Here is a 15,461-nt window from a genome sequence, read left to right on the forward strand (position 1 = left end):
TTTATGTTATATGAATTTCAGCTCAATAAAAAAACAAATAAAACAGTATAATCTCTCCTAGATTTACATACTAAGTGCATGTTCAGAATTCAGTGAATATTAAAACCATGCAAAATACACTTGATGTCTATATGTAAATTCAGGGTCCAGGCTCAACTCAAGTATGACGAGGTCTTTCTCCTACACGGTTGTGTGGTACGACATTCAAAGTTGGATAGGATTTTGTTGAGCAGCCCAGCCCCTTCCATGGCAGAACGTCTAGATTCCGCATCCCCAAAGCAACCTCACACGTTTCTGGCATGCGTCGCCCTAGGGGGAGGGGAAGCTGAGGCCCGAGGCCCAGTGAGAGCATCCTCTGTCTCTGCTCCCGCAGTCTAGGCACACACCTGCCAGGCTTCTGTGTCCAGGGCTTACGTGCTGCCTCACTGTCCTGCTCCAGGAATGCTTAAAAAGCATTGACACCTTGTGGGACAATGTTCGAAACATTATACCCTCTCCTCATTCTGCAAGAAAAAGCCTGGTACTTGATTCCTATGCTGACAATCCTAGCGCTGTGAGCAGACCTTTGGCTTTGAGATGTTGTTACATTTTGGTTTTGTTTTCTAAAGCGCTAGTGCCAAAGCCATGGTGCTTAAATCCACTGTTTCTTTGGCTCCGTTTCCTTTGGCTTTGGGGAGAGATGCTGATGCTAACGCGGTTTGGCTTGATCTGGCTGCCTGGTCTTATAGAAACCACTTGCTCTTTGCTTTTCCTGCTTCACTCCCCTGAGTGTACCTTTTGGCCAGCCTTTCTCTGGGGTCAGCGGCAAGGCAGCCTACTGACAATTCGCCTCTGGTAATGCCACCTTGTTTAACCACAGACCTTTGGGGAAGAATGACCAAAATGGAGGTGGTGGGGGAGAGAACAGCCTGAAACGTGGTCAGGTTAGGGTGCACCCTTGTGAGTACTCTCCCCCTGTTCCTTTCTCTAGCTGCTTGTCTGAGGGGCCCTGGGAAGGGCCATGCTGGGAAAGGCTGGGCACAGGAGCTCCTCTGAGGGACAGAGGCCTTGTGTTGTTCCCTTGGGACCAGGTCAAGGGGACCCAGGGTTGTGGAGAGGATGCAGGCAGGAGGGGACGGTGGGGAGGAGGGACCCCAGCCCAGCCCAGATCCTGCTGGCACAGAGTGATGGAGGAAGCTGGGGAGGACCCCATCCAGCCATCCGGGAATGATTTCCTCTGTCTGTCAGAACCAATGCATGTCTCAGATGTTTTTACTCCGAGCGCAGCTCTCTGCCTCTTGCCGTCAGTCTCTTCAGATGTTTACCAGGAGCTCTAGGCTAGCCACGTGGCGGCAGCCTCATTTGCTTTTATTTAGTTCATATGAATTTGAGCTGTTTTGCACATAAAAAGAACCAAAGGAACATTAACTGCTAACCACTCATAACCCTCCATGTGCACGTTCGAGCTTCGTCTGTGTACGCGCTCGCTCCATGGGAACAGACTGTGTGGGGTTCTGCTTCATTCATTTTGCATCATTTCATGTACACCTGGCTCACACGCTTGCATTCTGCTGCCCAGGTAGGGCTCTTTCATGAGAAGACATCACAACCTGGCCGTTCCTGAATTGCACGCTCTCTCGAGATACCAAATTTCCTTTCATGTAAATAACAACCTTTTAACCTTCTCTATCATACTTTTTATGGATATTTCTCCCAAAAGGAATTGCCAAGTTCAAGGGTAGAAACTCTGTTCCATTTACCCGCTCCTAGCTTATTACAGGATGATCGGCCCCATACTCCTTGCCTTCGGGGAAGCAGGGTACTTCTCATGCTGCCATCCCGCGATCATTCATCCGGTTTGGGGGTTTGCTGTGCACCTACTGGGCGTGACACCGTGCCAGAAGCTGGGGAAGTGGTGGCAAACCCGACGTAGGCCCTGGTCCCTGGTCTCTGGCCTCATGGTCATGTTTTTGTAGTTTCTCAAGATGTGGTCTTGGGAAGATCAGTAGGAGAAGGAAGGGAAGAATGAAGGGGGGTAAACAGGACGGGGGATGAACCATGAGAGACTATGGACTCTGGGAAACAAACTGAGGGCTTCAGAGGGGAGGGGGGTGGGGGATTGGAGATAGGCCGGTGATGGGTATTAAGGAGGGCACATATTGCATGGTGCACTGGGTGTTATACGCAAATAATGAATCATGGAACACTACATCAAAAACTGGGGATGTACTGTTTGGTGACTAATATAACAAAATAAAAATTATAAAAAAAAATAAAAAATATTTTCAAAGAAAAAAAAATGATGTGGTCTTGGATCATCGCACTGGAATGGACCCCACACAGGTCCTGGAACCACCTGGGGCAGGTGCTTATTAAAAATGCAGATCCCTGGGACTCGCCCCCTACTACTCAACTAGAATTTCTGGAGCCAGAGCTCCAGAACCTGCATTTCCAGTGCACATCACATGTGAGCACCATCGATCTCAGAGAACGAGTGCAAGTTGACTTTTGCTGAGAAGGAAGCATGAAGGACCTGGGACGGGGTGTGGGAGACCGGCTTGATCGGCCCGCCGGAGCCCCAAGATGACACAAGTGTGCAGATCTTGCCAGTGTGTCACCTCCCTCAGGACACAGACCAAGCCACCGAACTCAGGACAGGCCGTGACTAACGAGAAAATCAAGTAGATAATTTTTTGCCGCAGCTGAACAGTTCCCTCCCACGGGGGGAGCCGCCTGGGCCACAGAGTAGGATTAGAGCATTTTCTGGTGTCGAGATCACTGTTTCAAATTAGTTGAGCGAAGCCAAGCAGCTGCGGAGGGAGCATGTGGTTCTGCACGCGGAGGGAGCCACGGGAGGCATGCGTGCTCGCCCCTTCCCTGTGTGCAATCCGGCCAGGCGCGCAGAGCGGACCAGCCAGCCTGTCCAGAAAGATCGCCGTGCTGGTGGGGATGGAGAGAGAGGCAGCGGCGGCTGAGGGACATCAGGCTGCGCTGCCAAGTTCGGGAAGAGTGCAGACTTCATTGGGTGGGGTGAGGTGGGGAGGACGCTGGGACCAGTGGTGTGGGAGTGGCTCGGGCAGGCCACCGGGCAGGACGGGCAGGGCTGACCGCAGGCCGTGGTTCTGGGACAGAGGAGATAGAAACTCACAAGTGTCAAGTGTGTGGCCTCAGGAACTCCCCCAGGCTTGTGACGTCCTGGGACCAAAAGCGAGGCGTCCTTAGCTTTCTACGGATAGGGTTGACCTCTGACGTAATGGACCAACCTAGAGACCTGGTGTCTTCCATGGAACACAGCCTGGGTCTAAATGTCCAACATTCTTCAGGATTTTCTAGGGTGCTGCCATTGTGGGGTGGCAGTGGGCCCCCTGGTGGTCTCAGCTCTCATTTAGTTCCCTATTTGGGACAGTCTCCTGAAGGTGGTGCAGGTGTGTACCCCCCAAACCAAAAGTAGGCTGGGGCCTTACTGTGTTGCTCTTGACAGATGCCGATGTGCTCTCTATGCCTCCCCCAGGCCAGGTGTCTGCCTTTGCTCCGAGCAGCGGTCAGCTGAACACGCATTTTCATTCAGGCCTGGGCCACTGCACTTGTTATAGTTTGAGCTGCAGTTTGGAAATGCTCCATGTGTGGCTCCATTTCTTAACTCAGGAAAATGTCCATCAATCCCTTTTTTTCTGGCCTGATCCCATAAAGGCAAAAACAATTGAGCCAGCACAGGCCAGGCTTTGGATGATACCAAAGTGGCTTCTGAGGGAGCCCAGGGGTGAAGGTGTTAGACCCCCAGGTGGATAAGCCCTCACGACCTTTCTACTGAATACCGGGATCCCCTCACGTCATCCGATCAAGGCCATCTCGTGTTTTCCAACCACTCGGGATGTTGGTGGGGATTAGCGCAGCTATGGAAAGACCACGCCAGCATACAAGGAGGAATCTGTGACCTCATTTATACCAACTCAAACTGCTTACCATCTGTGCTGGGAAACAGGATGTGAGCGCATGTGTGTGCATGTGCGCGTGTGTGCGTGCGCGTGCATGTGCGTGTCTCCCCCAAGAGCACAACTGTACTATTTGGTTGAAGAGTAGAGAACAAAAGCAAACAATTGGGGAAAACCATCTATGGATCAGCCGCAGTGCTGTATTTGGTGTTGGCTTGAAAAGAATCATTCATCATAAGTAATCAAAAAGAGAACAGAGGAGAGAGCAAACACTCCCCGCCCTTCAATCTCTCACTGTTGCCTTTCACAGGAACAGTTTCTCACGCAGAAAAATCTGTTTTCAGTTGGACTGAAAAACTGCCCCGTGAGTCATAAACGTCTCTGTATTTGTAAGGCTCTTCACAGTTGACAAAGCATTTTTGCTAAGTTTTTTTCATTTGATCCTACCCACAGGGGTGGAGTGACTAACCCAAGACCACACAGATAGAGAATGACACCGCGACGCTGGATTCTGACTCCAACGAGGCCTCGTTAAGTTCACGGGGCAGCTGGATCTCTAAGGCCAAGGCAGCTGCGATCGCAGAGGGGCTGTTGAACTTGACGCAAGCGACGTTAATATTTTACGTATTTTACATCTTGCCCTGATTTGGGGTCTAGGGAAACTCTCAGCCTCGTGTTCCCTCCCAGGCTGAGGGCGGCGACACGGATCTGTCTCCGCAAGCAAAAAGGGACAAGTGACCTTTCTTATCCTGCGGGGAAAGGGATTGTGTAAATATCAAAACAACAAGAAAATGGATTCCTGAAATAGTTTTTAGATACAACCACTCATCTGACTCATTACTTTCAGAAGCAATTCTGTTTCATCCCCAAAGGTGGGTCATGCCCCCCAGTACCTGTTAGGTCACACAAAGAGGGATGAGTCCCACTGAACAGCACAAACCAATGATCAACAGATTTGCTTTAGCGTGGATGTTTCATTTTTTTTTAAAGTTTTTGTTTTAATTCTGGTTAGTTAGCATACAAGGTTATATTAGTTCCAGGCAGAGTGATCCAACAATTTCATACATCACCCAGTGCTCACCATGATGAGTGCCCTCTTTAAGCCCCATCACCTATTTCACCCTTTCCCCCACCCACCTCCCCTCTGCTAACCATTAGTTTGTTCTCAGTAGTTAAGAGTCTGTGTCTTGGCTTGTCTCTTTTTCCCTTTGCTCTTTTGTTTTGTTTCTTAAATTCCACATATAAGTGAAATCATACGGTATTTCTTTCTCTGACTGACTTATTTCGCTTAGCATTATACTCTCTAGCTCCATCCATGTCAATGCAAATGGCAAGATTTCATTCTTTTTCATGGATGCATAATATTCCTTTGTAGATATATACCACATCTTCTTTATCCATTCATCAGTCAACGGATACTTGGGCTGTTTCCATAATTTGGCTGATGTAAATAATGCTGCTATAAAAATAGGGTTGCATGTATCCCTTTGAATTAGTGTTTTTGTATTCTTTGGTTAAATACACAGTAGTGTGGTTGCTGAATTATAGGGTAGCTCTATTTTTAACTTTTTGAGGAACGTCCATACTGTTTTCCAGAGTGGCCACACCAGTTTGCCTTCCCACCAACAGTGCAATAGGGTTCCTTTTTCTCTACATTCTTGCCAACACTGTTGTTTGTTTTGTCGTTGATTTTAGCCGTTCTGACAGGTGTGAGGTGATATCGTAGTTTTGATTTGAATTCCCCTGATGATCAGTGATCTTGAACATCTTTTCAAGTGTCTGTTGGCCATCTGGATGTCTTCTTTGGAAAATGTCTAGTCATGTCTTCTGCCCATTTTTTAATTGGATTTTTTGGGGGTATTGAGTTTTATAAGTTCTTTATATATTTTGGATACTAACCCTTTATCAGATCTGTCATTTGCAAATATCTTCTTCCATTCCAAAGGTTGCCTTTTAGTTTTGCTGATTGTTTCCTTCACTGTGCAGAAGCTTTTTATTTTGATGAAGTCCCAATAGTTTATTTTTGCTTTTGTTTCCCTTGCCTCAGGGGAACTATGTAGAAAAAGTTGCTACAGTCAATGTCAGAGAAGTTCTCGCTTGTGCTCTCTTCTAGGATTTTTATGGTTTCAAGTCTCACGTTTAGATCTTTAATCCATTTTGAATTTATTTTTGTGTATGGTGTAAGAAAGTGTCCAGTTTCATTCTTTTGCATGTTGCTGTCCAGTTTTCCCAACACCCTTTGTTAAAGAGACTGTCTTTTTCCCATTGGATCTGGGAAATCTGCTTTGTTGAACATTAATTGACCATATAATTGTAGGTTTATTTCTGGGTTTTATATTCTGTTCCATTGATCTATGTGTCTGTTTTTGTGCCAGTACCATACTGTTTTGATTATTTCAGCTTTGCAATATAACTTGAAGTCCAGAATTGTGATGCCTCTAGCTTCACTTTTCTTTTTCAAGATTGCTTTGGCTATTCAGGGTCTTTTGTGGTTCCATACAAATTTTAGAATTGTTTGTTCTAATTCTGTGAACAATAGTGTTGGTATTTTGGTAGGGATTGCATTGAATGTATGGATTCAGCATGGACATTTCCTAGTTTCTCGGACATCATTCCCATCCCTGGGGCACAGAGGTCATCCTCAGAAGCATGGAAGCTAATAATTTGAATATAAATATGAATATTAAGCAAGGGACTTTATAAAGTAGACTCAATGTTTCATTGTTTCAATGCATTTTGATATTAAATGAATAAGTAATGTGAATTACATCTACACTACCAAAATCTGCAAGTCAGCATCTGTTCTTTTTAAGTCAACAACTTGAACTTATTAATACTATTAAAGGCTTCAGTCAGGAATGTAATCTAAATTTGCTGCTGTCTGCATACCCCTGATCTGTTATTGGCTTCCTATTTGTATGTGTGTTCAATGCCTGTCATCTCTGGACATGGGCGAGCAGCTGATACTGCTAAGACTATCACTCTGAACAAACTTGTCATTTCTTTGTTTCCTTTGTAAATAATTATGCTAAATTTATATCAATCATCTCCCCCACGTGTCTCTGAATTTTCATGTATGGAGCTGAGCTGACATAAGAAAGCAGACCAGAGATGCAGATACCTTTTTTACCTCTTGCCTGGCTAAATTTACCGTAGGACATCTCAGAGGCAACTAGCCATACAGGACATAGAGTACTTGGCACGTGCATGTTCAACTTCCTAGCGTTGACTTCCCCACTGTTACCACCGACAGTGAGCTCCTCAGCGGGCGAGAGGAGCAGCCCCCCTTCACACACAATCAGCACCAGCTGTAGTCCAATTAAACTCAACAGTGAACAGGTGTTCACTGTAATGACTTCCACACAAAAGCACACTTCCATTTAATACTCTTTACATCTGATACACTAACAGCCCCAATGAAAGGGAGTAGTAGAAAAAGAGATGGAATTTGGTGGAGGAAAAACAGCAACCCCCAGACTCCTTCACAATCAGCATCAGAAGCCCCATTTAGCCTCAACATTTCACAGGTGTCCGCAGGAAGGTATTTTAGGCAGAACATACTCAAGTCAATTGTCTCTTAAGAAGTTCTTTGAGGACATTTTGAAGTTTTTCAAATTCAGGCAGCTTGCTTATACTACTGTTAGTACCACTATTTAGGGCTTTCAGAATTCTACCCTGCTAGCCATGCATGGACAGAGAAATATTAATCACACTTACGTAAATCCTAAAAATGCTCTCCGCCCATTCATTGTTTTTCCCCCAAAATTCTTTTACATTTGGGGTCTGTGCTCCATTTGAAACAGAGAAATCTAGAAAGCACTTCTTGAGAGTAGATGTCTAGTAGTGTTATTACTCTTATTGTGTTCCAGTCACTTATGGAATGTCCACAGTATGCACTGCCGGGAAGAGAGAAATGACAAGGGACAGCTTTCCTGCTGCAGGGAATTGATGCAGGATTGGTTACCAGCTTAGGACCCAATCAGAGTCACTCCTGTGGCTCACCCCTGGCTCAGTGGAAGCTGACTAATTACGAGGGAGCTCTGGTAGATGATGAGTTGGTGGCATTCTGTCCAGACCCTTTGCCCTGCAGTATGGTGGCCACCAGCACTACCAGTTGGCCCTTCTTTGACTTTGTGTTTAATAGAGATCAATTGCCTCTGAGGACAGTGGAGAAAAGGGGTGAGTAGGTCTGATGCAGGGGCTTTAGAATTCTGCCTCTCAATTCAGTTATGGAGTAAGGCACCTTCCTAAATGTACCACACCACATGGTGCAGAAAACCATTTTTTAATTTTGCCAGAACCAATTTGATAACTCACACCAGAAAGAAACCTAGGTAAAAACCAATCCCAGATGTGGAGCACATGCTGGTGAGGGTGTCAATTGGTAAACTGACACTGGAAAACCAGTGGATTTCCGTAACTGAAGCTGGACTTGTGAGCAGGCAACTGCATTCCCAGTTATAATCCCAACAGAAATTGGGGTAGGCAGACACTAAGATGGCTTCCAATGAACTCCACCTCCTGGGATTCATGCCCTTGTGAAATCTTCTCCCCTTAAGGGTGAATGGGACCTATGACCTTCTTCTAACCAGTAAAATACAACAATTATGATGGGATATGACCTCTATGATTACATTTCCTAAAACTGTAACTTCTGTCTTGCTAGCAGACTCTCCCTATTGCCTTCTGGTCTTCCATGCTTTGATGTTGGAGAGGCTTCCATGGCAAAGAACTAACTGTGGATTTTAGCCAACAGCCAGCTAGGAACTGAGGCCCTCAGTCCAACAGTCTTCCAGAAATTGGATTATTCCAACCATAGTGACAGCTTGGAAGTAAATCCCTCCCCAGTTGGGATGTCAGATGAGATCCCAGCCCTGGCTGTCTGCTTGCTTCTGCCTTGTGAGAGGGACCCTGAAACAGAGGATCGAGCTAAGCTGTGTTCAGACTCCTGAGCCACAGAAGCCGTAAGACAATGTGAGTTGTTTGAATTGTGTGGTAATTGGTTATACAGCAATAGATAACAAATTCAGAAATGTTTACAAATGTGCACCCAAGGACATGTATAAGAATTTTCGTAGCAGCATTCTTCATAATACCAAAATAAGAAACAACTCTAAAGTCTGTGGACAATAAGGTGGATAAATAAATTGCAGTATATTCATATAGTGTATCTTTAAGCAATGCAAAAATAAACAACTCTAGCTGTCTACAACAATATGGGTGAGTCTCACAAATAATTGAGTGGAAAAGCCAGACACAAAACAGTACATGCTGTATGATTCAATTTACATAAAGTTCTGAAACAGGCAAAACTAATCTATCATCCTGTTCGAAACTTAGGATGGTGGATGCTTTTGGGGTTAGGGAGTGACAGGGAAGGGGGAAGTTTTTGAGGTGCTGGTAAATGTCCTGTTTCTTAATCTGGGAGTTGGTTGTAGGACCATTTTGCACACTTTTATGTATGTATGTTATAAATTAAAAAGTGTTTTAAAAGCCCCCTCTTTTCTAGCAGGTGATCTTTTCAGCACATGATATTAATAGATGTGTGCTCAGAGGGGTGCATTATCTTTATAGACACAGTGTCATCGTACATCAGGAAAGGAGAGCGCTGATTTCAAATGCCTCATTTAACAGAAGAGGCAATGGAGCTGCAGAAAGGCTCAGAGAGGTAAAGTGAGTTGCAGAAGTCAAGCTTCCAATGACTGCCAGAACAGAAACTGCAAAGCAGGTATCTTGTATATCCTGGTTATACAGTGAGTGCAGAATGGCTGTGGATTGTTTTTCATGGTTCTCCAGGCTTGAGTCCCTTTCTTTACCACCCTATGAGATTGCCTGTTGATGTCACAAGCTGAGTTGAAGATTACTTTACCAGATTGCTGAGTGCCTGGCTTAGTCTTGAACTTTAAACTGGCCAGCATCCAATAAGAAGGAGCCTCTTGGTAGCCTGTTTTCAAGCTTCTACCTTGTTCTGTTTCACTGGAACCGTCTTTGCTATTTATTTCCAGGCGCGTTTCTTGCACCATGGCTAGTGATCTTTATCTGACCCTCTATCCACAGTCTGGTTCTCACCCAGTGCAACTGAAACTCAATCCCTTTCCCTGGCGCTGAACTTGGCGAACTTTCTTGGCTTTGATTAGGACTCATCTTTTGGTGTGTATTTGCTGCTAGCAGCTCTGGGTTATGACCTTGACAGGGAGGCCTGCAAGTATCTTGCTGAGTCTGCCTCAGTCTCTGCGAAAGAGGAGAGAAGCATCTTTTAATTCAGTCAAAGATCTACAAATATCCAATCTCTCCATGTTCCAAGTAAGTTCTTACATTCCATTTTAGGAAAATATCAGCTGGTATAGGCAGAGAGGAGCATGAACTACCTGCCCTTTCCCCTTTTCTCCTCTTCCGAGATCTGAGAGCTAGGTTATAAAATTAACACAGTGAATGAGACCAGACATACACAAATGCACCTTAGAGACAAAAAGTTGGCTGTGTCAGAAGAAGGCAGAGGATGGATTGACAGTAACCCCACTGATGGTCTGGATGTGTCTAAAGAGAGAATGTGTCAATCAGAAAGGGAGTTGGTGGGCATAGAACTCAGAGGACAGGCCAGAGGAAGCCCTGAAAAGCTGGTATGAATGTTCCAGGGGTGACGGCTTCATCAGGTCCCAGCTGTGTGATGCCATTAAGCTTTCAAGTCATCTAACTAAACTGCCCTTGCTCTTGATTCCAGACTCATTAAGGAACTTTCCAATTATAATTGACTTTCTGTGTAGGTTTTCTTCAGGGAGAAAAAGTGCTGGGGAGAAGAGTGTGATTATTTGATCTTTCTGACAGCTGCACATCCCCTTGTCAATAGAGGTATTGACATTTTGGTGAGAAGTTTTGGTATTTTTTGAGTTTAGTTCACATAAGTCAGCCCTCTCAAGTCAGGCAAATCCTGGAACACTAACAAGATTGAATTTTTGGACCTGTAAGTCTTCTGGCCAGACCTCGGACTGTGAAAAATTCATTAAGATAATGCCACTTTGGAAGGCCTCTTGGTCGACAGCCAGCCAGCCATTTCCGGGTAATATTCAACATGGCTTTGGGCCCACTTTCAGAAATCCTGATGGTACCTAACTGGATTGGGAGGATGAGAAAGAGAGCAGAGAGAAGGGGAAGTAAGTAGGGTAGTCCATTCAAATTGGTTTCCATTGAGGCTACAGATGGAAATGGAATCTTATTGAAACTAGACTACTTGTGTGTTTCTTAAATGGGGATAGATGCCCTTCTGGGACTATGTGGCAGTGTTCTTGGGATGAGTAAAGGTAGGAGATAAAACTCAGCACAACTTTCTGGAAGATTAACTTTTCTCCCTGATTTGGGGAGATAGTGAAGTTAAGACATTAACTAATGAGGTAAGGATACCCAGAGTTGTTGCTGGGTAATCAGGGATTATATTTCCCAGCTTCTATTGCATTTAAGTGGGGCCATGTGAGGACTTTTTGCTCAAGGGATGTGGGGAGAATGGCTATGAATTCTGGGCCCAATCAATTAAGAAGCAGTCCTTTCCCCATCTCACAGTTGAATGGAGAGTTTGCAGAGACCCTGAAGGAGGGTAGAGTCACAAGACCAAGGGGCAGGCTGTCCACTCGCCAGCCACACCCACATGGACTTCATGTGAGTGAATACATGTCTAAAGTGTTAATTCACTGAGTGTTTGGGCTTGATATGTTACAGCAGATAACATTACTTTCATAGAGCTGAGCAGTGATTTAAAGATTTCTACATTAAAGCAAATAGTCATAAAATAGAATATAAACTTTACATGAATTCTTAAGTTAAAACTGAGGCTTCAAAGACCTATTTTGCTCATGGCAGGCTCTTGGCCCTTGGTGCCTACAGAGTGACGCATTCGCTTTCCTCTGCTGTTGGGTGAACTTGGTTGGAAAGTTTGACAAGGGCCAGACAAATTCACATAATGGGGGAGTAAAAGCTGTGGTTGTCCTCCAGACGGTAGAGTCTGTAGTACATACTGACTTAAGGCAGAATTGAAGTAGGCGGAGTTAGATTTCAGATAATCTTTCTCCAGCCCTTTACCCCCAAAGTCACATGGCTTATACTGCCTACCAATTGTTTATACCCTGGCCTGCTCTTTAGGCAAAACCTTCATGTTTTGGACCCTTCTTAACTTGTGAATGTTCATCCCAGTTTACATTCCCTTAGGAGCCTGTAAAGTAAAGCTAATATGTCCAGAATTCAGGCTAAGTGACAAGTATGGCAAATATGTGACATTTCTCATACCAAGCCCTTTCCACATCCCTGCAGATATCAGTGATTTTGGCACACACTACTTTCTGCTGAGCCAGGTACAGACTCAGAGCCTCCTCAGGCCAGAGCTCCAGGCAGCTCCTATGAATCTATCAGTGAGGGCTCTTGAGTTGGATTCAACTTGCCATCCTGGATGAATGGTAGGTTGTAATAGCTTCATGGATTAACTCTCCTGGACAATATGTGCCTTCCAATACTTCTCTTCACTTTGTTAATCTAGTAGAGGAATCTGGAAATTTCTAGCACACTGGCAGCTCCAGTGGAAGAGAGGTTTGGGACAGGGACCATTTTCCCATTGCTCCTCAAATTACACCAACCTGCTACCTTTCACCTCACTTCACTTCACTTCACTTCACTTCACTTCACTTCACTTCACTTCAATAGATACTGTATTTATTTCACTGACAGTAAAGCAGGCTTTGTCTAGCAAGTCGCACTTAACTCCATCACCAGCAAGTTTTTATTGAGCACCTGCTGTGTGCATGGTAACAAACTAGGTGCTCAGATGTTTCTTCTGTGATTATGTTGATTTACAATCATCATATAGAGTAACTCTGTTTTCTCTCTCTCTCTCTTTTCCCATTTTTCCCCTGGGGAGCTGACTTCCTGGAGGAAACTTCTTGTGCTGCTGTCTACACCACCCGGGCTGCTTTGACTGCACTCAGGCCCCTCTCACTGCCTTTCCCCAGGCATGCTGAGTGGAGGGAGTCTTTCTTCTTCACTGTGCTGACTGTCAAGATAGGTTTGCCCTACCCTCCCCCTCCTCAATGTTCCTAAGCCATGGATTACTGACGGGGCCACAACTCTCCCTGCAGGGATCCAGTAGTCTCTGTTGGTGGCTCATCAGACTTATTTTGTCACAACCTCCTTTAGGGTTGCTTCACTGAAGTGCTGTTGGGGCAAAAAGAGCAAGTTTAAAAAATTCTTTCTGTCTCTCTCTCTCTTTTTCTTTTGAGGGGAGGAGACTTCAGGGGGTAGGACTTTTTTCCCAACCACCCATTCTACATAATGTTCTATACTGGTCAGAGCACATAAATCTCTTTCCCACCAGTGAAATGTGTTTAACTAGATGACCATGGCTGCCAAGCAGCGCTCTAGCCATCCTGGCAGCTGCAGGCGAGATTGGGGGGGGGGCGGGGGAGGCAGCTGTCAGGACTCAGGGCTGGACATGTGTGTCCAGGTGACAGCCACGTGCATGGATCCAGTTACTAATGCTGCTACTTAAGCCTTGGAAATGGAGTCAGAAAGGCATAGTCAGGTGGGCAGAGGGCAAACCTTAGCTATTCCCAGTTGGGGCTATCTGATGGGTGTTGGGATTCCATAAAGCTGGGTGGGCTATGAGGGGAATGGGTCTTTGGTGCCTACCTACTAGCTATGGATACCACACCACAGTGGGAAGGGCTGCAAACATATGATTAGTTAATGAAAACTTGGATTTTGCAGAAAACAGCCAAATCTGTGGAAGGGTGGCAGCTGCTACATTGAGCTAAAGCCTTAGGAAAGCCCTAAAGTTGTGGAATTTGCATATTTCCCTCACCCCTACCTCGGAGGCCAGCACAGAGCAGTCATTACAGGACTTTCCTGGAGGCATCAGGAAGTCAGGGGTAGTGATTTGTTTAGATTTGTCTGAATAGTTGCAGGTTGCCAAATTGCAGAGACAGCTGCAGTCGGGTGCTCTCTTCATGCTGTTCAGTCCATGCCATGCATTTCATCAGCTGCATCTCTTCTCTTCCCTGGACATCTTGGGAAATCATCATAACTTCATAGGTAGAGGTCTGAATCTGTTTGTTTTCTGCAATATTGCTACATTTGCTCAACTCTATTATTAGCTGGAAGATGATAGCTGACTGCAGCTTCATCATTTTTCCAACTTGGACATTTGTTTATGGAATCCACGTAGGAGAACAATGGACCATGTACATCACTCTTTCCACGCCTCAACATGCCTTCTTCCAGAAGTAGTGGTGATGGCAGTGAGAAAGAGAAATTCAATTACACATGCACTAGGAATTTGATATAATAGGAATTCCGTGGGCAGCCTGGCTTTATCTGCCCGGAATTCCTTTGGGTAAAAGCAAAACATTTTTTTTTATGAATCTCTCCTTTTGGTCAGTTTCTTGGTTTGGTAGGGGTAAAATCTGGGAGCTGGCCTTTGTTATAGTCTTTCTATCTTTCATAAGACTCAACCTACAACGATCGTGGAGCCTATTATTATTTATAGGAGATTGCAACACTTGCACAAAGTGGAGTCTGGAAGTCAGAGTACATGAAAGAGTTTATAGTTTCCCTTGTTTGATCATCAATTGGCTCAAATCGAATCATAGAATCTTACCACTGAGTGGAAACTTGGAAATAAATCTATTTCAATCCTTTCATGTTATAGATGAGAAACCTGAAGTGCAGAGAGATGAATTACATTTATAAGACCCAGATCAGTGGCAGTGATGTCCAGGTGTATCAGGTATCCAGGTGTATGGAGTCTCCAGGTGTATGGAGTCTCCAGGTGTACCAATTATGTTTTCTGGTTGCGAACAATGGAAACCAACTCTGGAAACTTTACTGGAAGTTTATTGAAAGTTTATTTGGAAGGATAGTGGAAGCTTCCAAAGATAGCAAGGAACATAGAGAACCAGATTTGGAAATGGATTCAAAACAAGACATCTCTAGAAGGCTGGGAAGGCAGCCACCTAAGGAGCATCTGCTATTAGGAGCAATCTGGTCAGGCCAGAAATGGGCCTCAACTTTTTCAGTCTCATATAACTCTACTGACTTTTCAGTTTACTTTTACATGAGCTAAATTAAGACATGTCTCTTGCTAGCACATTGGCTGGGGAAAAAAAGGTACCTGATAATAGTCCTGGAGAGCATATCCAATGAAGAGGAAATGATTCTCCTAAAGAAAATTTCAGTGCCTTTAGGAAGGTCCTTTGGGAAGACTTCAAAACAAATAGCCACAACACTCGCCTACCAACCTCTTGGTTTCATACACTGGTTCATGGAGTGCTTTTTGACATCTATGTTCATTATAGAGTTTACCAGTTCTTTCTTCAAAATACCTCGTAAATCCATTGTCTCTATAGCCCTCACTTGGAGCAGAACCTGTTCATTATCTCCTGGTAGCTCTTGTCTTCTTCTTCCCTGAAGACCTAGATCTAAAGATCTCCTTGAAATTCATCCAGATACATGGTCTGCCCAACTGAAGATATTTCCCAGCTTCCTTTGCAATTAGATGTGCCCAGGGGACCAAGT

At 44.9% G+C, this 15,461-nt stretch overlaps 1 long non-coding RNA gene across 1 annotated transcript in view; it reads left to right on the forward strand.

The window, feature by feature from the left end:
* LOC121104401 overlaps window positions 1-4,954 on the forward strand; it is a 34,511-nt gene extending 29,557 nt beyond the window's left edge. Inside the window, exon 3 of the long non-coding RNA XR_005836708.1 lies at window positions 4,365-4,954. This is a non-coding gene — a long non-coding RNA (uncharacterized LOC121104401). The remainder of the gene's footprint in view (window positions 1-4,364) is intronic.
* The last annotated feature ends 10,507 nt before the right edge of the window (window positions 4,955-15,461 follow it).

Source organism: Ursus maritimus, unplaced genomic scaffold (genome assembly GCF_017311325.1).
Source record: "Ursus maritimus isolate PB19 unplaced genomic scaffold, ASM1731132v1 scaffold_1, whole genome shotgun sequence".
NCBI lineage: Eukaryota > Metazoa > Chordata > Mammalia > Carnivora > Ursidae > Ursus > Ursus maritimus.